Raw genomic sequence first — 24,740 nt, 5'->3', positions numbered from 1 at the left:
TTTTTTTAAATTAACATTTAACCTTTTAAATAAATGTATTATTTTGATATTTTTTATTATTTTAACAAACATCATTGAACATTAATATAAATATTTAACTTTATTATAAAAGTGCATGAATCACATTTAGTTTTTCACAAAATATTGAGATATATACAAATAGACAAATATAAGTAGTTTGAGATTGTAGGAAGATTGTGTCATTTTGACACAAAAGTGATTTGTAAACATTTTTGTGCCATGACTTTTAAACTTCCTGCTTCCCTGTGCTTGTACATGTGAGTTTAGCGCATAGATCATCTCTGCTGATCAATCAGCTCTGCTTTTGGAAATACCCCAAAAACTCTGATAAGATTTGAGAGCAGAACATGACCGTAACACGAACAGATCCAAGAGCTCATTACGAAATCACTGTAATTTTGTATAATTATTGGCATTATGTTGAGTTGAGCGTTATCAAACGCAAACCCGGCGCAGGAAGCGAGGTCCGCGATCTTTCCTGTTTCAGAGATTTCAAAGTGTTTCTGTTTGGTGGAAATGAGGGCGGCAACAGCGCAGAGGACAGAGGGGGCGCGGAGAGAGCGTTTTAGCACTGCGGTGAGGCTAACGTGATCGGACGTTTTCATTGAGGCGAGAAAGAAAGAGAGAGAGAAGAAGGGAAGAGAAAGGAGACATGCGGGGGATGTCGAGGGACCTTTGGGACGCTCTTTCTGCTTTTAGGTGAAACCGCAGCTCTACTTGTACCTGCAGCACCTCCTCTCTGAAGAAAAGAGACAGAACACCGAGGCTGAAAATAACAATGGAAAGACACTTTTAAATCAAACTGAAAAGATCTCGAATTTCCAAGCTGGTGTATGCTGGTTCTTGTGAAGCTGGCTGAGCTTGGTGAAAGAGTTGCTAGTTAAAACCAACGCAATGTGAAATCAAGTACTATAACTGTTTGTGTTCACGTCCATTCACAGAGTATGTTTCGGGCCTAAGAAGCCTTCATCTCACCAGCATCCCAAGCTGTGCACCAAAACACAACAGCAGTGTCTGTTCTGCAGGGAAACGTATACAGTACTTGAGAGCAGAGTGCAGAGTCCATGCAGACTTTCTCTTCTTCACCATGAAGAAAGCTGTCACTTTCAGGTAGCAGAGGCTAGATGATGTTAGTGGTGTGACATCATGTCCAGACACATGACCTCCTGGGAGTCTGTCTGCGGTGAATCACCTGGAAGAGAGAGAGAGAGAGAGAGAGAGAGAGAGAGAGAGAGAGAGAGAGAGAGAGAGAGAGAGAGAGAGGGAGAGAGGTGTGATACACAGCCTGATCAATCAAAACAAGACTGAAAATACTAAGAAAAAGCTGAATATATTGGTACCAGTTTATTAGTTTACTGTGCTCATTTCCCCTATTTAGATCAAATGCTCAGTTACAATTCATCTGTAAAAACACTGATAATTTAACAACACTGTCTTTTTAGCAAATTTCAAAATTAATATCCATTTTTCATACTGTGCATTATAATGTTGTGATGCACTTTAAGTAGTATTTAAAACAACTAATTTTAGTTTTAGTGTTGTATTTTTCATTTATTGAGGTATAGTATAGAACATGGTATACAATATTTATTATACAAATATGAATTATTAAATATATCTTTTAATATTTAACATGTATTGGTTATCAGCCATAACATAAAATAAATGATTGGCTTATCAGTATCGGACAAAATTTTGATTAAGAAATTATCAAACTATTATAGAATTAATAATTAAAATGAACTATAGAAAATTCTATGACACAATATTAACAATATCTGAGAAAATCATAAGCCCCTTTCACTCTGCAATCCCGGTAAATTTCCGTAAAAATTACCATAACGACTTTTCTGGTAAATACACAAATATGCTGTTCACACAAGAAATATCACTTTTAAAAATGGTGGGTTGTTTTAACCCATATTTGGGTCAAATATGGACAACATTTTTAAATTCAAATTTTTTAAAGCCAATTGACCGTTCGCAAAGACCCGCCCCCTTTAGTTACTGTTGCTATGTCCGACAAGCCATGGCGCTCTCAAATCAAACGTAGAGAAAATACATCGCGGAGCAAAGAGGACACTGACAACACGCTGACAGACAGGACAGAGAAAGTTACTTTTGATATGAAACAAAGTCTCAACTTTAAAATGTTGTCTTTTTTAAAGAAATTTAAACAATAAATACCGTTTTGTGACTCTTTAATGTGTTGTGATCTCTGAATGAACACTAAAAGAAATGTTGTTTCAATCGCGGAAAGACGTCAGTACACACCGTTTTCCAAGTTCAAGTCCACCGACGTTAATCTACTAACTCTCCTGACTGCTGTCAGACAAAAAGCCAGATTCTGCGATGTGATTGGTCAGATCGTCTGTCAATCAAACTCGCGGCGAAGGGTGAATTGTTGAGGTTTTCCATATTTAACACGTTTGGGTCAAATATTGACTTCATTTTTTAATTACATTTTTAAACCCAGTGGTTGGGTTTGTCCATGTTTGAAAAGAGGAGAGATGACAGTGAAGAACGAGAGAGGACCAGGCCTGGAATTTATGTTGTTGTTTTTATCATGTTCATATGCAGCAGTCGTCGGTGAGGACCTGCCACTTTACTTTTGTTATTTATTTAATGATGCAACTTTACTAAAGACTTCATATATAGGAAAACGGTGCACTCATGAATGGGAGAAAGTGCAACACCCATTATGGCGAATAAGCCCCGCCTTCTAAATGAAAGAGCCAATCGTTGATTAGTAAAGTCACTTGTCACTGCAGCTGCTGTTAGAAGCTCCGGTTGCTATAGAAACAGTCAGTGTTCTGAGACGTGCGCGTAGGACTGCGGATGCGTGTTAGCTTCGTCCAGGCTGAAAAATTCAGTTGTTTTGTCATGATTTAGCGTTTAGAAACAAAATTAATGAGACAGTTGTTGTCAGATTTCATTGGTGATTTCAAATATGAAATTGAATCGTAAGTTTGGCGAACAGTTTTCCCCATTCAAAGGCTGCATTTACACTGCAGGTCTTGATGCACAGTTCCAACTTGGTGACTATATCCGATTTTTTTGACGACCCGTTTACATCATGTTTAAACCCTCTGGTGCTCTGCGTTTAGGGGTTGCATTGGTTGTCTTCCCGGTCATAAGTGACCAGACACCTAAAAATTAAACTTCCTCCACCCCAGTAAAACCAATGCAATTTATTTTTCTTCAATAATGTTTTTTCTTTTTTAATTTTGTATTTTGAGATGATTTTATGGTATTTTTTTATATTTATGCAATAATTATGGTTTATTTTTGCCATTGAAAATTATACAAACATTATTTTTGGTAATTTTTTATTTTATTTTTTAATTATTGCAGTATTTCAGGTTAAAATAGAAACTAGGCCTTCAAAATAAAAAAAATTTGAAGGCAGATTAGTTTCTCTTTTGGAATTATTTAAGAAATCATGCAACCATGGGTGTAATCACTAGAGGTCTCAATGGAGAGGCTTGAGAATTTTGAACACATTTAATGATTTCTTTTGTTGTTGATGGATTTGAATATATATTTAAAAAATCTCAAAGACAATTTATTATAACATTTTAGAATTTTGTTTGTTTGTTTGAAATATAGATTTTTTTCTGTGAATTTTTGTTTTTGCAGATTTCCCATTCATTTCCTATGGTGTCATTTTTGACAGAAGAGCACAAGTGGCAGTGTTTTTTTTACGACCACTTAGCATGCTCAAATCATGCCCTCAATTTTGTGTGTGTTTACATATGCTAATGCTAGAAACGTCACCAAGTTTCATATCATTCTGATGAAGCTGTGTTTTTTTTTAAATTAAAAATGTGGTTCATAGGTTCAGTTTTTCATAGGTGTGTGTGTGTGTGTGTGTGTGTGTGTGTGTGTGTGTGTGTGTGTGTGTGTGTGTGTGTGTGAGTGGATGTGTCAATATCACACTCTTGATGTTTTAGAGTGTCATCCCTTTACTGCTGTTTACTTTTCAGCATTGTGGCCGAATTGTAGATTGTACACACAAATATTCAGAGAATTTTTGTGTTTTTGCCGATTTCCCATTCACTCCCTATGGTCGGTCATTTATGACCGAAGACAATGAACGTTACTTTTTTTTACGACCAATTACCATGCTCGAATCATGACCCCAATTGTTTTGTGTGTTTACATACCTAATGTCAGAAAAGTCACCAAGTTTCATATCATTCCGATGAAGCAGTGATTTTTTACATTTCAAAACAGAAAATTTTCCGGTCAGAATATTTGCATTAACACTATACACAGGCGAAACCACCCAAGACGTTCTGACCCGGAAAAGGAAGTAAAACGGCGCAATATGCAATGGACGCAGATTAAATTATTACATGTACAGTGTCTTCACCCCAAAGGCTTAAAAGACCTGAAACCTCCTCAATACTCCACCATTAGTGTCATGTGGTTTTAGTGTTTGTGTCCACCAGAGTTGACGTCATTCGCCTCCGTCCCTTTTTCAATGACGTACGACTCGTATTTGCTGGGGAATGTCCGATTTAACCGCTTACATGGCAGACGCAAATGCCCGTATCCGAATCATATCAGATTTATCACCACATATGAGTGAGGCCTGAATCCGATCGGAGGATATCGGAATTCATACCTTTTTTTCCTGCTTACACGTTCACACGTCATATCCGATCTGTGCCACATGAGAGGGGAAAAAAAATCGGAATTGGGTGACTTGAACCATGCAGTGTAAATGGGGCCAAAGAGATGCTGCACTTGCATGCCTGAGAGGCGTTTCAAAGATGGCCGCCGAGTGAAAAGACTTTGACTTTACGTTGATCGTTCGCCAGTTCCTGTCTCCTTCTTTCCTAAGCCTTTAACGTTGATACAGTCAGTTTAGCGCATGTTTATATAGCAAAACAAAAGCAGGAGAACTTACTCAGAATGGCTCTGACAGAGCTTTATAATTGGCCCAAAGCAGACTTTTTTTTACATCAGCCTGTTCGGATCTTCATTCTTTGTTCACACATTGCATCATATCAGTAATTTACTGGTAATAAATAAAAACTTCTCATACCGGTTAATTGCCAGAACCAATTCAAGGGTATTTTTGAAAAAGCCCTGATGGAGATTTAAGATTCCTTAAATAGGAAAATCCATAACGTGCCTTTCCTTTTCCAAACAATGGAGTTGTCCTCTCTTTATGCTCAGGTGTATAATTCCTCAAGCTGGGCTTCCCTGAGTACAATGACCTCACTTCCTGTCTTTCTTCTCTTCACAATTCCTGTTCGACAATGAGGTCAATTTTTTTTTCCACAAGCTGCTTCTTAAATCTAACATCAGGATCGTTTCCATTGGGAACGTCATCCGGTGGCCCATGAATTCAAGCAACGACCTTGAGTTAAGACCAACTTAGACCAAACTAGCCATGCCAACTTTACCGTAGGCCACAAGCGAGCAGAAACTTTTCTTTCCGAAGCCACGGCGCTGTGAATGATTTAGCGTCCCTGCGGCGGTGCTGCTGGGAACAGCAGGATTACACCAGCGCTGACTTTAGCACTCATCATTTATGGAGGTTCAGTGGAGAGAAGGCTTGTCCCAGCTAGAGCTTCTCGGAGCTGGAGGGCATGAATAAGGCATGTTCAGCATCCGCTCTGTCTGTACGGTAGGCCTCAGACGACGTGATGGAGTCCAGGGGGGAACAGGAGGGGTCGGTCGCAGGAAAACACACACTAGGCCAGACGAGAGGCATGTTGTGACTGGGAACAATGAGGTTTATTTAGTATGACAGCAACAGCAGGAGACGCAATGAACACGAGAGCTTCAAGCAGGTGTATGTCCGGCTGCCTTCAGATCAGTGGACGGAAACATTATTATACTGTGGTTAAGCATTTAGCATTTTTGTGATTCTATTTGGATTTTTATTTATTTATTTTTTTTACTTACTTAATCAGGAAAATCAGGAAACTATTTCTACTGCAGAAGACAAAATGAGAAATTTTGATGTCTGTTTTTAGCTTTAGCAATGAACGGCTCCATCTTCAAAAAGGGACTCAAAGAGCAGCATTAAAGTACAATATCCCTATGTTCCAATAATATATGATCACTTTGTATGAGAAACAAATGTAAAATGTCCTGGAAAATCTTGTTGTTGTCTGGGAAAATTCTTTAAAAAAAAGTTAATTCTTTAGCCGATTATAAAGAGTTTATCGCTGGCCCAAACAATTAGCGCTAGTTGCAGAAAGCACATGTTCAGGAATGCTGAGTTTGATATTTGTGAGTAGTATTTTGAATAATGATGTTTAGTCTTGTGTTGCCACTTGTAGCCGTTAGCTAATGCTAATGCTATTAACTGCTCAAATGTATGCAGTGAATGTTAACTCGTAAGCTGCTACATATCACATAATTTTGATATAAAGTCACATTTGTGTGTTATAAAGTCAGAATTGCAAGATATAGTCAGAATTGCGTGATATAAACTCGCAAGTCTTTTCTTCACAATTGACTTTTTTGCACAGTTGCGAGTTTATATCTTGTAATTCTGACTTCTTTTCTCAGAATTGTGAGATCTAAACTGCAATTGCAAGTTATAAAGTCAAATTCTGAGGAAAAAAGAATTGCGTCAATTTTCGCGTTTATATCACAAATATGTAAACTCGCAATTGCGAGAAAGTCAGAATAGCGAGATAAAAAGTCACAATTACCTTTTCTTTCTATTCTGTGGTGTAAACAAGCTTCCATAGTCATAATGTATGATTAAGAGCTCATATTGAAAAATGCTGGATTGTTAAATAATGACAATAAACTGTACAGCTTTTAAAGACTTAGAAAGCAATATTTGGCATGATCCTTGTCTTTTATTCCCGCCGTAGTAAAATTTAAAATGTCCTGGAAAAGTACTGGAAAATGGTTGCTGAAAAAGAGTGGGAACCCTGCTTCTGTTGAACTCAAAAGTAGATATTTTGAAGAATGTTGGAAACCAGACAGTTGACTGTAGCCATTAACTTTATAGTATTTATTTTCCTACTATGGAAGTTAATGGCTACTGTAAAGTGTTTGGTTACCCATATTCTTTATAATGTATTCTTTAGAGTTCAACAGAAGAAAGAAACTCATACAGGTTTTGAACAACATGAGGGTGAGCAAGTGATGTCAAAATAATTTTTTTTTGGGTGAACTATCCCTTTAAAGGCTGATTCATACTTCTGCGTCGGACCTCTATGCCGTGGGCTAGCGTTGATTTTCATTTAAGCCTTGTTTATACTTTCGCCTGGCTCTGTAGCGCGAGCCTCCGCTGACTGCGCGCTCTCCTCCCCAAACGGACAAGGCGTTTATACTTGACACGCTCGCCGTTGTGCTATTCTTTTAAACGACAGAGGGCGACTCAGCGTAATTGTTTTATAAACCAGCAGGAAACAGCGGCGAGAAAAAGTAGAAGAATGTACACACTATGCCTATTTATTTTAGTACATGCACTTCACCGAAAACCACACTACGAAAGAATTGTGTAAAACTCAAAACAAAATATATGCACACACACATGAATACAACTTAATTAACAATCTCTTAAATATTTCCTAATTTCACTAAACATTTTCATTTAGTTTCGTGAATTTTTTATTTATTAAAAGGGCTTATTTCTGCCTTTGTAGGCTCATTTTGTAAATATAAGCACCTAATTTGTTTGTGTAATTTGACGTAATTTTTGCGTTCAACTCACTGATTCAATGATTCAGTCACAGCAGTTTAAGGGCCCTATTTTAACGATCTGAGCGCATGATCTGAAGCACAAAATAGCAATGTGCCTGAACACAACACTATTTAAACACCGTGGCGCTGGATGTGAAAATGATAACTGCATCGGGCTGAAACTAGAAAAAAACAAAAAAAACTAGAAAAAATGGTGCTATATGGCACTAAAAGTGGTTCTTGGCTCATAATCATATGAGAACCACTTTTTGTGCTATATAGAACCATATCTTAACATGATCTGTATATGGTAGCGGTGCTATATAGCACCTCAGCCAAAGAACCGCTGAAGAACCACTGAAGCACCAAGATTTGGTGCTATACAGCACTTAAAGTGGTTCCCCTATGATTACGAGCCAAAGAACCACTTTTAGCACCATTTTTTTTAGATTGCATAGTTTTTTTCTGTATAGTTCTAATTTGTTAATAAATATTTTGTCTTGTTCGTGTGTCCCTATTTTTGTTGGGTCTCTTTTGAGCCACGGAATGTAACAAATGGGGGGCTCGTCCGGGAAGTTTTTGTTTTTGTCGTGACTGAAAGCCTCATTCATAGTAATAAAAAATGTGGGTATGGAACGACATGAGGGTGAGTCTGATGGGCATCTCTGGTGGTCTCAAATTCAAATGTAAAATTTTAGGAATCTATCACTGAAGAACCCATATTGATTCATCACTAATCTGATTATATCCCCTTCAGTGTCTTACGGCCCTTCTCTCTGCCTTCACATTCGTGTGCTGTGATTTGTGAGATGAACATTTGATTACACATGATGAATTAAAAATTGAAAGCGACGGCTTTCCTCTCCTTCTCCGTTCTCATGTATCTTTGATGTGCATTTCATTTCTTTTCTCTGGTTCGCTCTCAGACCGGCATAACACGAGCGCGAGGACGTTTTTAGCTCGGTTTGGGTAATGAACTGTAAGATTTGACTGTGTGGAAGGAAAGGCAGTGAGACGGAAGACGGTCCCTCTTGAGGGCTGCTAAAAGCCTGCTGTCGTAAAGCCTTTCTACCGCCACACCCCACCAGAGCAACGATCGCAGAATCCCGCGCAGATGCTCTGCACCCAAGCCACATTGACAGGATTTCGTATCAGTGCTGTTTAGATGTAGGACTACCAGTGCTATTGTTACTGACAAACAAGAGCATGAATTTCTATGCTGGTTTGGTTCTGGTGAACGTCATTGGTGAAGCAAGTAACTAGCTTAAACAGAAACATTTCCTTGGTCAAGCCAGCTTTAAGATCATGTTGGTACACCAGCTAGACCATCACCAACCATTTTGAACTGAATTGAGTTACTATACACTCTAAAAAATCTTGGGGTTTTTTTTCTACCCAAATCCTGGGTTGAGCCTTTGGGGTACATTTTAGGGGATATTTTTTGAGTGTTTGGGTAGTTTTTGTGTAACCAAGATCCTGGGTCAGACATAACAACCCAGGGGTTGAGTTATTTATCTCTGGCTTTTTGTGTATATGTGTTCGGTAAAATACAGGTTTGTGTACATTTTATTTTATCTATAAATTAGTTATTGTGCTGCATATCGTTTAATTAAATGCAAAGCAACATACAGGTTGTTATGTGAGTCACCTAAACGGGTGTCACGTCTGTCTTTTCACGTGATGGAAGCGCCTAATGAGCATAAAATTTTATGATTTTATTCAGAAAGATATATAAAATAAATACTTATGATGTTAAAATATGTTCTCAGAACTGTACGCTGATTGTTTATGGACTGGTTATGGAGTCAGTCACAGCATATTTCAGCTACAAGAGAAACGCAGGGCGGCGGTCTGAAGTTAGAAGTTCCCCCGCTGATCATGATACAAGCTCCGGCGCGAGATCCAACAGAGACTGGCCGAATACACTTGAATTACTTCTAAATGTTTCATTTTTACTTATAATATTTGTTAAACAAGCTTAAATGTATTATCATGCAAACCAGTGGTTGTGTGGAGTATATTAAAAACGTTTAGAGGATTTAAATTAATCCGTTAATCCGAGGATTTATTTCTTGTATGAAGTAAAAATAAAGCTAGTATTATAGTAAAAACGAATCAACGATTATGCTGGGTTAAATAAACAACCCAATTTGCTGGGTAAAATTAACCCAACATGTGTTCTGTCCTATATTTACCCAGCCCTTAGGTTAAAAACTGCCCAAATTGGGTTGCTTTTAACCCAGTGTTTTTTAGAGTGTAGCTAAACTGGTAGAGTAATAAAAACTAGCAATGCAAATGCCATGGTTTCGATTCCCAGAGAATGCTTAATTTATAGCTTGACAGGGTTTCTACAGTTTCTACTCTAGGAGAGATTGGCATGGGAATTGTAATGGGTGCCAAAACTTGGTATTTATGAAAAGCAGGGGAAAATCTGGGAAATGTAATAATGTAGACCTGGAAAAGTCATCAAAATGAATCAAATCTAAAATATTTTCAGATTAGATCTGGATGAAATATTCCAATTATTTAGTTTTATTGTCAAATCATTTGTCAAATATCATTATCCTGAAGGAAATAAAACAAGAGTGGGGCAAATGTATTGGTCAAAAGGTGTGAGAACCAGAGTTGTGCAAAATTCAGAATTGGCTCCATTTCAATTCACGAGTTGGTATTTGAATGGTATTGGCCACTTGTCACAGGAAATTGAGTTGGAATGACAAGAAGAGGAATTTACTAAACTTTGATTGACACGCAATCTGACCAATCTTAACGCAGAATCTGCTATTTTGTCCGACAAAGCAGTCAGGAGAGTTAGTAGATTAACGTCGGTGGACTTGAATTTGTAAAATGGTGTGTACTGACGTCTTTCCGAGGTTATCCTTCTGATGTTCTTTCATGTTTATTTGGTGCTACTCACTTAAAAACGTTGGGTTAAAAATAACCCAACAAGTAACCCAACTTTGGGTTATGTAATGCTAGATAGTGATTTCAGACTAGGCCTACTTAGTTTATCACCATTGTACGTTTATAAACAGTTTCGCTAGAATAATGTTTTATTATTTTATTACTGCTAGCGAGTCAACTGGGATAGCTAGGATTTATTTCCAACCAATCTCACTTGTCAGAGAGCATTAAACTTGATTGTAAAATGATTAAAGGGAATTTTGTTTTTTTGACTATATTTTGACTATATTCAACGTTTCAGCACACAATACTCAATGTTATAAGAGTTGTATACATAAAAAACCGGAAAAACATTTCATAATCAGACTGCAGAAGCTTCCTCTGTTGACTGTCACCGTTAAAATTTGAACCGTCACTGCGGAAACCGTATTTAACCCAACAGCTGGGTTATTACTAAAATTAACCCAACCATTTTAACCTTTTTGGAAAATAACCCAACATATTGACCCAAAATGTGTAACTTTACTGTGTATAAATGAACTAGTAAGAAGAGATGATCGGTTCACAGTATTTATTGTTTGAATTTCTTTCTTTTTTTAAATCAAACTTGAAACCTGAGACTTTATATCAAAAGTAACCTGACCTGTCCTGGCTCGCCGCACGTTGTCATTGTCATCTTTGCTCCACGATGCCTTTTCCTCTGCTTGAAAACATGATGTGTGGCATGAGAGCGCCATGGCTTGTCAGACATAGCAACTGTAACTAAGGTGGGTCGGTCTTTGCGAAGGCGGATGATGCATTCTGGGAAATGAAGTAAAATTCAATTTTGAAATGGGTGATTTAAAAATGCATCCTAAGTTCAGTTTCTGAATAGTGCACAACCCTGCTGGGACAACCTTACTTGAACTTACTGTTAGTTTGGGAATTGTGCATGCTGGGACATCCATCAAAATCTGTACACAAGTTGAAGTTTCAGTTTGGACCGGACTGAAAGTCCATGTCTGTGATCTTGCGCTGCTATATCAGGTGGACGCTTCAGGGGGCCGGTGTCGCTCCGGCCCCTAGTCAACAATACGACTGTCAGCCAGGCCTTTTACGGAAATAAAAAACACAGAAATGTTCAGTAACACACACACACAACTGGACTCACCACTGTACGGACACACAGCGTGTAACAATAGCTGGCATTGATATTTCTCATGTTCTTCATGCTTTGATGTACATGAGCGCCTCTCCTCCCTAAAAGGACGAAGAGGATCTATTAGTGCAGAAACAGACCTTTAAAATCCTTAAGCTAATAAAAGACTTTCAAGCTTCTTGACCACACGGGTTTACAAGACCCAGATCTTCCATGCCGATAACACTGGATTACGTAGTAAACTTCTACTTCCATCTTTTTTCCCCCCGTTTATCCTTTTAAGTCTGGGTTTTCTGGTCTTCATATTAGTTTATGTTAGTTTTGTCTCTCTCCCTCCGTCAGCGTGTTTTATCAGCTGACAAAGGGCTGGAGTGCTCAACTGCTGATTTGTTGGAAAATAAACACTGACAGTTTAATTTATCTCAGCTGCTCTGGACTCCATAAAAGGCCTTGGTCTTCTGAAAGTCATTTGTTTACATTTGAGCTCTGGGATATTTGATATAAAAAATACTCTTTCTCATCTTAAACAATGGGAAAAGAAAGCCAATGGGTGTCGTAAAGAATATTTAAGCCTTACTAATCAGCAAATCTGTGCTTTTTTACTCGCATATCACGCATTTGGGTGAGGAATCACTCAGCGGCCTGGTTTATTTAGTTGATGTGTGTCAACAGCTATGAACTTCTGTGTCTAGTTGTGCTGAAAAGCAGAGGGAAGAGAGATTTATGAGTGTTTTGGGAGGAAATGAGGAGAGAGATCTCATTTATGTTCCAGTTAAGCATCAACTTTGTCTCAGATGTTTCTGCCAAAATCATAAAAATAGAAACAAATACAGCATATAGAAATATACAATTCACATGGACGTATGTTATACTTGCTCTGCTGGCATCTCCTGAACCTCTAAAGGAGACACATGTCAGATTATGTAGATCTCTCATATATCGCAACTGTTCCTCCTAGCACTGAGAATGGAGAGCGAAAGGAGATCCTCCTAATCTCATGTGTGTCTCCTCTAGAGCCAAGATACCAAAGTCTGTAATCAAACAGAGATCTTAATGTGAGCGCAAATATTTCTCATCAAATACTTGGACTGAGCTATGCCATCTACATTATTTTTATCATTGTACTATATATCAGCAATTGTCTTATTTAATTTATATATATATATATATATATTTAATATGTATATGTATTTATTATATATATTTAATATAGTAAATACTGATGCTGTTAAATAATATATATATATATATATATATATATATATATATATATATATATATATATATATATATATATATATTAGTTTTAACAAATTGTATATTATACATATTATAATAAAAAATTGTTAAAACTAATAAATATTATTATATATTATATATACGTACACTCACCTAAAGGATTATTAGGAACACCATACTAATACTGTGTTTGACCCCCTTTCGACTTCAGAACTGCCTTAATTCTATGTGGCATTTATTCAACAAGGTGCTGAAAGCATTCTTTAGAAATGTTGGCCCATATTGATAGAATAGCATCTTGCAGTTGATGGAGATTTGTGGGATGCACATCCAGGGCACGAAGCTCCCGTTCCACCACATCCCAAAGATGCTCTATTGGGTTGAGATCTGGTGACTGGGGGTCATTTTAGTTCAGTGAACTCATTGTCATGTTCAAGAAACCAATTTGAAATGATTCGAGCTTTGTGACATGGTGCATTATCCTGCTGGAAGTAGCCATCAGAGGATGGGTACATGGTGGTCATAAAGGGATGGACATGGTCAGAAACAATGCTCAGGTAGGCTGTGGCATTTAAACGATGCCCAATTGGCACTAAGGGGCCTAAAGTGTGCCAAGAAAACACCCCCCACACCATTACACCACCACCACCAGCCTGCACAGTGGTAACAAGGCATGATGGATCCATGTTCTCATTCTGTTTACGCCAAATTCTGACTCTACCATCTGAATGTCTCAAAAGAAATCGAGACTCATCAGACAAGGCAACATTTTTCCAGTCTTCAACTGTCCAATTTTGGTGAGCTTGTGCAAATTGTAGCCTCTTTTTCCTATTTGTAGTGGAAATGAGTGGTACCCGGTGGGGTCTTCTGCTGTTGTAGCCCATCCGCCTCAAGGTTGTGCGTGTTGTGGCTTCACAAATGCTTTGCTGCATACCTCGGTTGTAACAAGTTATTATTTCAGTCAAAGTTGCTCTTCTATCAGCTTGAATCAGTCGGCCCATTCTCCTCTGACCTCCAGCATCAACAAGGCATTTTCACCCACAGGACTGCCGCATACTGGATGTTTTTCCCTTTTCACTCCATTCTTTGTAAACCCTAGAAATGGTTGTGTGTGAAAATCCCAGTAACTGAGCAGATTGTGAAATACTCAGACCGGCCCGTCTGGCACCAACAACCATGAGCTCAAAATTGCTTAAATCACCTTTCTTTCCCATTCTGACATTCAGTTTGGAGTTCAGGAGATTGTCTTGACCAGGACCACACCCTTAAATGCATTGAAGCAGCTGCGATGTGATTGGTTGATTAGACAATTGCATTAATGAGAAATTGAACAGGTGTTCCTAATAATCCTTTAGGTGAGTGTATATATTTAATATTTAGATGTATTCATTATATATTTAATATATTAAATACTAATCCTGTTATATAAAGTAAAGTCAAATAGAAATATATAAAATGTATTAGTTAACAAATTGTATATTATACATATTATAATAAAAAATTGTTAAAACTAATAAATGTTACATATATTTACGTATATATTTAATATTTAATATATTAAATACTAATGCTGTTATATAATGTCAATATTTTTAATAAATATTGTCAAAAATAGTCAATAATAAATGTTATATATATATGTACGTATATATTTAATATTTAGATGTATTCAATATATATTTTAATATATTAAATACTAATGCTGCTATTTAATAGAAATATTTAATATGTACATAATATGTAATTATATATATATACACTTATCATAACTAGGATAAAGCACATATTAATGTCTTATTCTGCATGACCATAGTAAATATGTTATTATTGTTTATTATTATTAATAATAATCTATTTTGTTTTATCTATTTTATATTTAATTTCATTGCTGCCTGTGTCTATAAAAAAAACAATTGAGCTGTGTTTTTAGTGATCTTACCTTCCTATGAGTATTTCCTGTTGTCCACGAGGGCTTGTATCTCTCTCTCTCTCTCTCTCTCTCTCTCTCTCTCTCTCTCTCTCTCTCTCTCTCTCTCTCTCTCTCACTGGAACGGCCTCTCAACAGCTCTTGGCAGCAGACGTTCAATGCAGAGAGCAAACAGGGAATTCACCTTAAAAGGAGCCAATCTCGAGCCTCTATAAACCCGAGAGAGCCGAGAGTGTATATACAACGGCATGAAACAGTTTACAGTCACTCCAGCACTTCTTAAATAGTTACTCAATGTCTGTTTTTCTTGTGTGTGTGTGTTTTTGTGAGAGAGAGAAACACTACATTTGCATGGCTTCACTTTCCCAAATGAGACCTTGGTGTGTGTTTATTGTCTTCTTTTACAGTCATATACGATCTATTGTCTTTTTTACTGTCCAATGCACAGCTTACACAACAAAACACTCACTGTTGGGCCACCGGACGAGCATGTGATGAAGAAAACTTTGAACTCAGAGAGAGAGAGAGCGTTACAGAAAATGGCTTACCGATTGTGTGTTACAGACGAATGACAGTCGTCTGGTTTCCTTGGTTGCAGTTGTTCTTTGAGCATCATGGGAGACCAAAGCCCCTCAGACAAACACCTAAAAATCACAGGATCATTATGTGATTATTACACATGAAAATCAAACAGTGTGAAAAACACTAATTTAGTTTCTAGTCTTGGCTGGTATAGCTTGTTCTTGTGCCCAAAATCCCTATAAAACCATCAAGCCAGACCAGCTACAGTACATACACAATCTTAAAGGTACAGTAACAAAAATAACTTGCTAAAGGGTTAGAGAGGTCGGAAAATGATAAAATGAAATATTTAAATTTTTGTTCAATATATGATCCTCGGAGGCAATTAAGGTAACATTAAAATTCAACATGAATTTGATAATAACCCCAATGACAACAAAAACTCTATGACGTTATACTCTTGATTCAATTTCCAGACAGACGAGGACAAGGTGAATCATCCTGTTAAATTTGGAAATGTGGTTTATACCAGGAACAAATTTAGGACTTCCGAATCTCAACACCATCTTCAGACGGACACGAAACTGCAATAAGAGCTTTTGAATATTTTACAGGCAGCTCTGCGGTACGTCAAACACAGCTGACAGCACCGAGAGAAACAGCGCACATTAAAGCCGGTTTCAGTGACCCTCTGCTGATCTGAGATCAGCCGTCTGTAGTCCGACATGACAGTTTCAGCTGAACTGAGTTAATATTTACTTTGATAGATTTTAAATTTTCATGAGTTAAATTCAAGTTAAGAAAGTTTTGTGACTGCATTTAGGCTGGGCCGTAACCACCATATAGGCACTGAGCCACCCCCACCCCCCCCCCCCCTCCCCAAATTGTCCCCCCCGTCCCGAATATTTGATATTTGATCAAATTACGCACCACTTTGTTTGTCGTTAGAATGGCAGACAGTTAAATAATTATAATTTTAAGGCTGGTCAGCCTCAGCGGCCTAACAGCGCACGTCAATGTCAAAATGCTGGCCAATCAGTTCAAAGAAGGCGGGGCTTAATGTTCAATGAAGATGAGTGTAAATTCCAACATGACACGTTTTTACAGTGAAAGAGTGCATGCGTGGTAAATTATGAGTAGCTAAACATTTAATTTTTGACAACTGTTTTATGATGGATATGTTTAGCAACGCAGTAACTGTGATGCATTGCAAACTCAACTTTTTTTATGTAATTCCGCCATTTTGAATGGTCATTCATAACTGACTGTGACGGGTTATGACGGGACTTTGAAACCCCGTTTTCAAATGTTTGCGTTTTCAGGCTTAATTACACGCCTTTGTTGTATAAATGAACAGCCAAAGCGCATAAAAAGTAAATTTTTATTTGAAAACGGTGTCATGTAAACGGCCCCTTAAAGGAGTATTCGCTTACATTTGCCCAAATAAACTTTTTCTGTTTGTTTTCAGGAACTAAAATTATTTTTTTTATATTCCTCTGATGTTGTCGCAAAAGATCTTTTGATCAAAGTTTTATTATAGTTTTTTTTATTAATGTTTTAAATTAGCTTTTATTGTTTATATTTTTTTGTAATTTCGGTATGTGAATTTAATGTTTAGGGTTTATATTATTTTTTTATTTCAGTTTTAGTTTGATTTATTTCCAGTTTATAAACTTATTTAAGTTTATTGTCAAGGCACATTTTGTTTTGTTTTTATATTTTATTTTATGTCAGCTTGTATGTGTGTTTAGCTTTAGTTAACAATAATAACCCTGGACCAAACCTGCATTTTCAGCAGATTTATTGTATGTTTTATAATTCATCTATACATTGTTTTCAATGTTTTTAGCACAGATAAATCTCTGCTTGTACACTGAAAAATCTGACACAATTTTCACAAACAATTGCAAAGAAATAGCAAGTAACACATTGAATTAAATGTGAAATTTTGAAAAACTGAAATAGTATTTCAAATAATCTTTCTTTTACTTATAACATCAAAAATATTTTTTACAGTGTATACCATGCATGTTCTGCCTGTTTCTCAGCATTAATGCTGTAATCCTGTGACCATGTAAATCGCAGACCCAAAGCGAGAACATCTCGCCTGCCTCTGTCAAACAAACGTGTCTGATTTGCGGCTCCTCTCATGCAGTAGAGATCTGCACACTGTCATTTGGATCATAACAGAGGAACCGAGCTATACACAAACACGATTTATAGCGGAGAACACGAGTCGACACTCTATCCCTTTCACTCATTCCCTGTTCCTTGAGAAAACCAGAATCCCTCCGTTTGTTTATGAACTTTTACATCTTTTGAATTTTATTACTGACCCCCTGCTTGACCCCTGCAGTTCCTCTAAACAACTAACGGGGTGTGAGTGCTCTCATTTAGGTCCTCTTGTTGTTATCTCCGCAGCGATGAAGAATGTTAGGGGTTGTTATTTATACCGCTCGTGTCTGATAGCGAGGTGACGGAGGCAGACGTGTTTATCTCTGGCAGCGTTCTCTTGATTACAAAGGGGGCAGGGTGGTCTCCAAAAGAGACGCAGACCCCCGCTGGGACACTACAGGGTAGAAGAAACGCCCAAATCACGCCCTCTGCTAATTAGAGCGTTTATCTGATATCTCGATTTGGACGTTTGCAGACTGATCTGAGGAGAGATTTAACTTAAGCATGAACCAAACAACTACAGAGTTGAAAAAATCTGTGGCTACATGGCCCGGCCCAAGATAAAGTCGCTTGGATTTCAATAGGCAAATTCTTAAGAGTCTATGACTGGATCATTATTGCAGTGATTATTATGTTTCTAGCATGTTATACGTTTGGCAACAGTTCTTCTAACCCTCATTGATGGAGTGTGTAGCTTTTCATTTCTTAAACAACCATGTAGGAAGACAGATCATGGCCATATTCCAGGATGACAATGTCCAGATTCATCAGGTCAAACTGTGAAAGAATGAAGGATCATTTACACACATGAGTCCAGACCTTAAATTCATTGAAAGTCTTTGGGATGTGCTGGAGGAGACTTTAAAGAGTGCTGGACTCTTGCATTGGCAATACAAGATCTGGACCAAAAATGTATGGAAATAACATCACAACATTTATTTATATCCTTATACCATGGCCGGGGAGTGTATTTAAAACATTATGTCTCATGATATTTATAGAAGTAAATACTATAATAATTACAGACAAAATGCTATATTAGAGGAAGGTGTTGTTCAAGTTGTTTTAGGGGCATTCATTAAATATACAAATTACAAAAATTCAATTTGAATTATCTAATTTTATAGCGTTCTTTAGCCTGTTAACTGTCAATAGCGATGTTTCCATCCACCTATTTTTATTTTGGGATAACATAAAAAAACTGCTGGATGAAAATGCAGAGGCCCTGTTTACACCTGGTATTAAGAATCGTTTTGGTCGATCGGATCACGAGTGGACGACACAGGTGTAAACGTGGCCTAAAACATTTTGAACTTGTCCACTTTCTACCATTTCCAGAGGTAAAACACAATCGACCGGATTGCATCCGTAGTCTAAACGCTCATGTAGTCGAATTTGTTTGAATAGCCACAAAAGACTAACCTACTCTCCACTACTGACCTAATGCGGAAACATGGGAAGCGCACTAGCCAGACGGGATTTAAACTTTGTCGGCTGGAGACCCAAGTTTGGTTTGAAGATGAAAAAACGTATCAAGCACAATCTCTCCTTTCCTGATTTCTAACACACACTCACAGCGTTCGGCTGGTCTTGTGGCTGTCAGAGCAGAAACGAAAGCTGCTGCTCTCTGTGTGTTTTTCCGTTGTTCGCATTCATATGTAAATATCGTCATTAGATCGAAAGATCTGGAAAAATGCATACGTTTTCCTGCCCATAGACCCTCCCCTTGAAGAAATCAGGACAGAAGTGGCTGAAAGTGGACAAAATAGATGGATTAAAACACCAGGTGTAAATAGGAATATGTCTCCCTCAGCTACTTGTAATCTGATCGACCAAAACACCAAAAATGCGCAAAAAAACGTATGCACTCAATTGAGGCTGATACATTTTTTATCCGATAAGAAGACATCCTCATAGAAAATGATGGAAACACATATACTCAATAAATCCCTCGATGAGCAACAAAAAAGGTTGTGATTGGATAACTGGACTAACCAGAGGACCAATCGCATCGCACAGCATCTCAAATGTTGGTTTAATAATTCTGAAATGCTTGAGCCAAAGTCTCATTAAAATTATTTGGTTTAATTCCCTCCCAGAAGCATCTCACACGATTGCATTCCCAAATACCAGGCATTCGAACACAAGATAATATGAGCGTTTATATCGTTTCGTCTGCGCACTCTGAGACGCAAGTCATTTACGATGTAGAAAAAAAGAGCCACAGTTTCTTCCTCAGTTGTAGCAACTTATTACAGATATTTAGCACCAATTTCCTAGGAAGCGACAATTTTGTGTTCTTCAACATATGATATGGAAACACTGCTTTATTCGCAAGTGAATGAAGCGATATTCCAATTTTGAACACAAGTTAAATTCACAACTTTGGATGAAAACAGCTAGTGTCACAGTAGCCAAACTTTTTTGCAGCCTTTTTTCCCCTCTTACATTTTATCACATCACATTTTAGTAATCATCATAAATCGGACATTGTTTACTATGAAGTGTACTTTAAATCCTTTAAAATGTTTGTGATATCAACAATTTGGAACACAACTTGCGTAGACATGACGGTTTGATTTTCTAGCAATTTTAGAGCTCAAATTATTATGCACAATACATACACTATATTGCCAAAAGTTTTGAGACGCCTGCCTTTACATGCACATGAACTTTAAACATCCCATTCTTAATCCGTAGGGTTTAATATGGAGTTGGCCCACCCTACAGCTATAACAGCTTCAGCTCTTCTGGGAAGGCTTTCCACAAGGTTTAGGAGTGTGTTTATGGGAATTTTTGACCATTCTTCTAGAAGCACATTTGTGAGGTCAGACACTGATGTTGGACGAGAAGGCCTGGCTCTCAGTCTCCGCTCTAATTCATCTCAAAGGTGTTCTATCGGGTTGAGGTCAGGACTCTGTGCAGGCCAGTCAAGTTCCTCCACACCAAACTCACTCATCCATGTCTTTATGGACCTTGCTTTGTGCCCTGGTGCGCAGTAATGTTGGAACAGGAAGGGGCCGTCCCTAAACTGTTCCCACAAAGCTGGGAGCATGAAATTGTCCAAAATGTCTTGGTATGCTGAAGCATTAAGAGTTCCTTTCACTGGAACTAAGGGGCCAAGCCCAACCCCTGAAAAACAACCCCCACACCATAATCCCCCCTCCACCAAACTTTACACTTGGCACAATGCAGTCAGGCAAGTACCGTTCTCCTGGCAACCATTAAACCCAGACTCGTCCATCGGATTGCCAGACAGAGAAGCGTGATTGGTCACTCCAGAGAACACGTCTCCACTGCTCTAGAGTCCAGTAGCGGCGTGCTTTACCCCACTGCATCCCACACTTTGCATTGCACTTGGTGATGTGAGGCTTGGGGTGAGCTGCTCGGCCATGGGAACCCATTCAATGAAGCTCTACACACTGTTCTTGAGCTAATCTGATCTGTAGCTATTGACTCTGCAGAAAGTTGGCGACTTCTGCACACTGTGACCCTCAGCATGTGCTGACCCCACTCTGTGGCCTACCACTTTGTGGCTGAGTTGATGTTGTTCCCAATTGCTTCCACTTTGTTTTAATAGCACTAACAGTTGACTGTGGAATATTTAGTAGTGAGTAAATTTCACGAATGGACTTATTGCACAGGTGGCAAACTATCACGGTATCACGCTTGAGTTCTCTGAGCTCCTGAGAGCCACACATTCTTTCACAGATGTTTGTAGAAGCGTCTGCATGCCTAGTGCTTGATTTGATGCACCTGTGGCCATGGAAGTGATTGGAAAACCTGAATTAAATGATTTGGAGGGGTGTCCCAATACTTTTGGCATGTAGTGTATTTTGCATACAATTGAAATGTTTAGTTCAGTACATTTGTTTTACCGTAAACTTAAACTTTTATAACATTTTCAATTTTTGAAACTGCTTTCACTTCTGCAATAATATGAGAGACCTTTTCTACATAAAAAAAAACTCAATGAAACATGAGTGTGCATTTATGAGTCACATGTTAATCAGTGGCTCAAAACCCTTTTAGCAATGCTTGTGAATATTCAGCACCTGCTAAACTTAACAATGGAAAAATAAAGCAATAAATAAATACTTTTACAACCAAAACTGCCTGGACTGTGCAACGTCTTAAATGCGCGTCATTGCAGAAATGGTACATGTAAATATTCTGTATATGGAGGGACTGTAAATAAATAGGCCTGCACTACAGCTGTAATACTACATCAATTGTCAATACAGTAAATCATATCAGAATATCAGCGATTGAAGGTTTAAACTGCTCATAATGTGGCATCTTTTCCTCTTCAAATATGAACTAGGAAGGTCAGAGATTGCTTTAGTTAAGCAGTAGCAGGTAAATGATTGTCGAGGCCTCAGACCTTAAGGCCTCAGGTTTCTGGTCCCAGAGTAATTGTGTTCCAGTACAAAGTCAGGAAACCAGTCATTCCTGCACACACAGTCTGCATTAACACACACACACACACACACACACACTATAACGGCTTAGGCGGAAACTGACTTTAGCTCTGCTTATGTACATAGAAGACTAGTTGAATCACAGACTAAAACACACATACTGGCGTCTGACCAATGAATCACAGCTACTGTAGATATTACAGATCAGAATGCAAAAACACCTCTATCATTCAGAGAAACACATCATATGATGCTCAAAAATAATATGGCCAATTATGGTAAAATGACAATTAATATATTCAATTGAATGTAATAAAACGAATTGAAATAATATAATATAATTGTTATAATTACAATTAAATGTATAAAACATGCATATTAAATATTATTTTTAAATATTTTAAAATATATATCAAATTATAATAACAGTAATATAGTCAGAATAATATTATTATAAATTATCATGTACCACTGCATTTAAATTTGATTTGAATTATAATGATATTTACAGAAGTACATGAAGTTAATACTATAGCCTAGTATTTAAGTTATTACTATATATCATATTTTACAGACAAAATGCTATAGTATATTATCAGAGGAAAATCTTGATGTTCAAGTTTTAAATCTATTTGATTTTGTGCAAAGAGGCACCGAAATTACAATTAACGAAGGAGCTTTAATTAAATACAGAAATGAAAAAAGCTTTGTAAAAAATGATGTGTAACCAGACTAATCTGTTCTTCTGTTTTGTTTGCGTCTGGTAAATGCTGTAACAGGATCATAAATGTTTCACACTCAAGCGCATTTACCGTAAAACATGCGCGGGAAATCAAGAGTGTCACGAGACGTCACACGGGACAGCCGTGAGGTCTCGCAGACCTCAGAGGATATTTAGATAAAAAGCAATGTGGAATATTTAATCAGAAAGTAAATTTTTGTAACCTGTATCCAGTATAAACACAGCATGTGGACAGAGAAAATTCAGTTAATTTTGGTAACATGGGGCCAAAGACTTCAGAGGAATAGTTCAGGCAGTTAAAATGAGTGTGAAGTCGATTCTGTCTTCACTTTATATTCAAGGAAACCGTGGCTTTTCACACACACACACACACACACACACACACACACACACACACACACACACACACACACACACACACACACACACACACACACACACACACACACACACACACACACACACACACACACACACACACACACACACACACACACACACAAAACGTGCATGTCCCTGCAGTAAAAGACAACAATTAGAAAAATATTTGATTATGAAGTAGATAGGAAAGAAAGTTGGCGGGGTACATACAGGGCTGTCTTCAATGCTGTCCTGGTCCCAGTAATGAGGGGGGCCCAACCAGGTCCTCTGTGCTGTGGTATTGTCTACCCTTTGAGGCCAAGGGGGTCCACCCATTAAATGCTGTCCTGGGCCCTATGGATTTTAGCAATGGCCCTGGTTAGATAAATAGTTAAATGATCCTGTTTAGATATGTTGTGTTTATGTAAAGATATATAACATCAGAGAAATAGGCAGGGTTAGATGATCCACATTGATGATATGATTTTATTTATAGAGTGCAGGGAGCATATTGAAAACACGGCATGATTAAAAAACACGGCAGGAAGATTTAAAGACAAGGTCAAATATAATTGGTTCATACACTGTAAAAAAATATTGTTGGTTTAACTTAAAAAAGTAAGCGCGTTGCCTTAATTTTGAGGTCATTGAGATTAAAATTTTGAGTTAATACAATGAAGGAGATTGGTTTAATCAACAGAAACTCAAAATATGATGTTATCTGAACCACATTTATTATTTAAGCTGAACTGATAGAATAATTCTTTTTTTACACTGCCGTGTTTCACAGGTTAACTAAAACCATTTAAAAAAAAATGTTTGTTACTTGAAATAAACGTTAACTGATAAAATTATGATTTATTTTATTTGAGCTAGTTGTATAGGTAACATTTCTCATGTAGGCTAATTTAACATTCAATAACTAAATCTAATAAATACAAATAAAACAAAAACTATATATTTAAAAATATATTCAAAATGACAAAAACACAACAAAATTGCTTAAACTTTAACTAAAATTAAAGTGAAAAAAATCAATAAAAATAAATTCTAATTCAAAATAGTAAAAAATAAAAATAAACAAAATAATAGTAGGCCTATATCAATGATATTAAAGTAACTCTGGGTAGAAGTGAATTATTATCATATATAAATATCCTGCAATTATTCAAATAAAATAATTATTTAAAGAATAAGAGATTATATTAAATTATAAAGATGACAACATACAGTAAATGGCCTAGCTCACTTGAATTTGTTTTAGATCATTAGTAGACATAACCATTAGATATGACAAAAAAAAAAAAAAAAAAAAAAAACATTAGACATGACTTTCCAGCTGGTCCGAAACCAGTTTCCTTTTACCAGTCTCCAAAAGTAGCCAAATTCGGATTGATTATTTCTTGCAAGAATTATTTAAATATTTAAATATTAGATATTTGACCAGCACTTGGTTTGTTATTGGAAGTTCTAAAAAAGCGTGAAATTGACCATTTATTGGTCGCCAGTGAAGGTTTGTGTTTTTCTGGTGCCAAAAAACAACTGTCATTTTCCTGCGGCTCCAGAATGTGTAGTCACATGACAAAATACGCCTCAAGTGATTGGCTGAAAACAGCCTGGCCGCAG

The 24,740-nt window shown here is 37.2% G+C and overlaps 1 long non-coding RNA gene across 1 annotated transcript; it reads right to left on the bottom strand.

Moving 5' to 3' along the window:
* Positions 1 to 127: 127 nt before the first annotated feature.
* On the bottom strand, positions 128 to 23,367 carry LOC307121459. Its single transcript, XR_013815947.1, has 5 exons — positions 23,346 to 23,367; positions 15,443 to 15,538; positions 11,502 to 11,680; positions 11,234 to 11,391; positions 128 to 1,213 (listed from the first exon to the last, which is right to left on the bottom strand). It is a non-coding gene; the product is annotated as an uncharacterized lncRNA (long non-coding RNA).
* Between the last annotated feature and the right edge of the window lie 1,373 nt (positions 23,368 to 24,740).

This window comes from Gobio gobio, assembly GCF_949357685.1.
Source record: "Gobio gobio genome assembly, chromosome: 25".
NCBI lineage: Eukaryota > Metazoa > Chordata > Actinopteri > Cypriniformes > Gobionidae > Gobio > Gobio gobio.
Note: the sequence above shows the minus strand (reverse complement) of the source record. Positions and strands in the feature narration are given on the sequence as shown.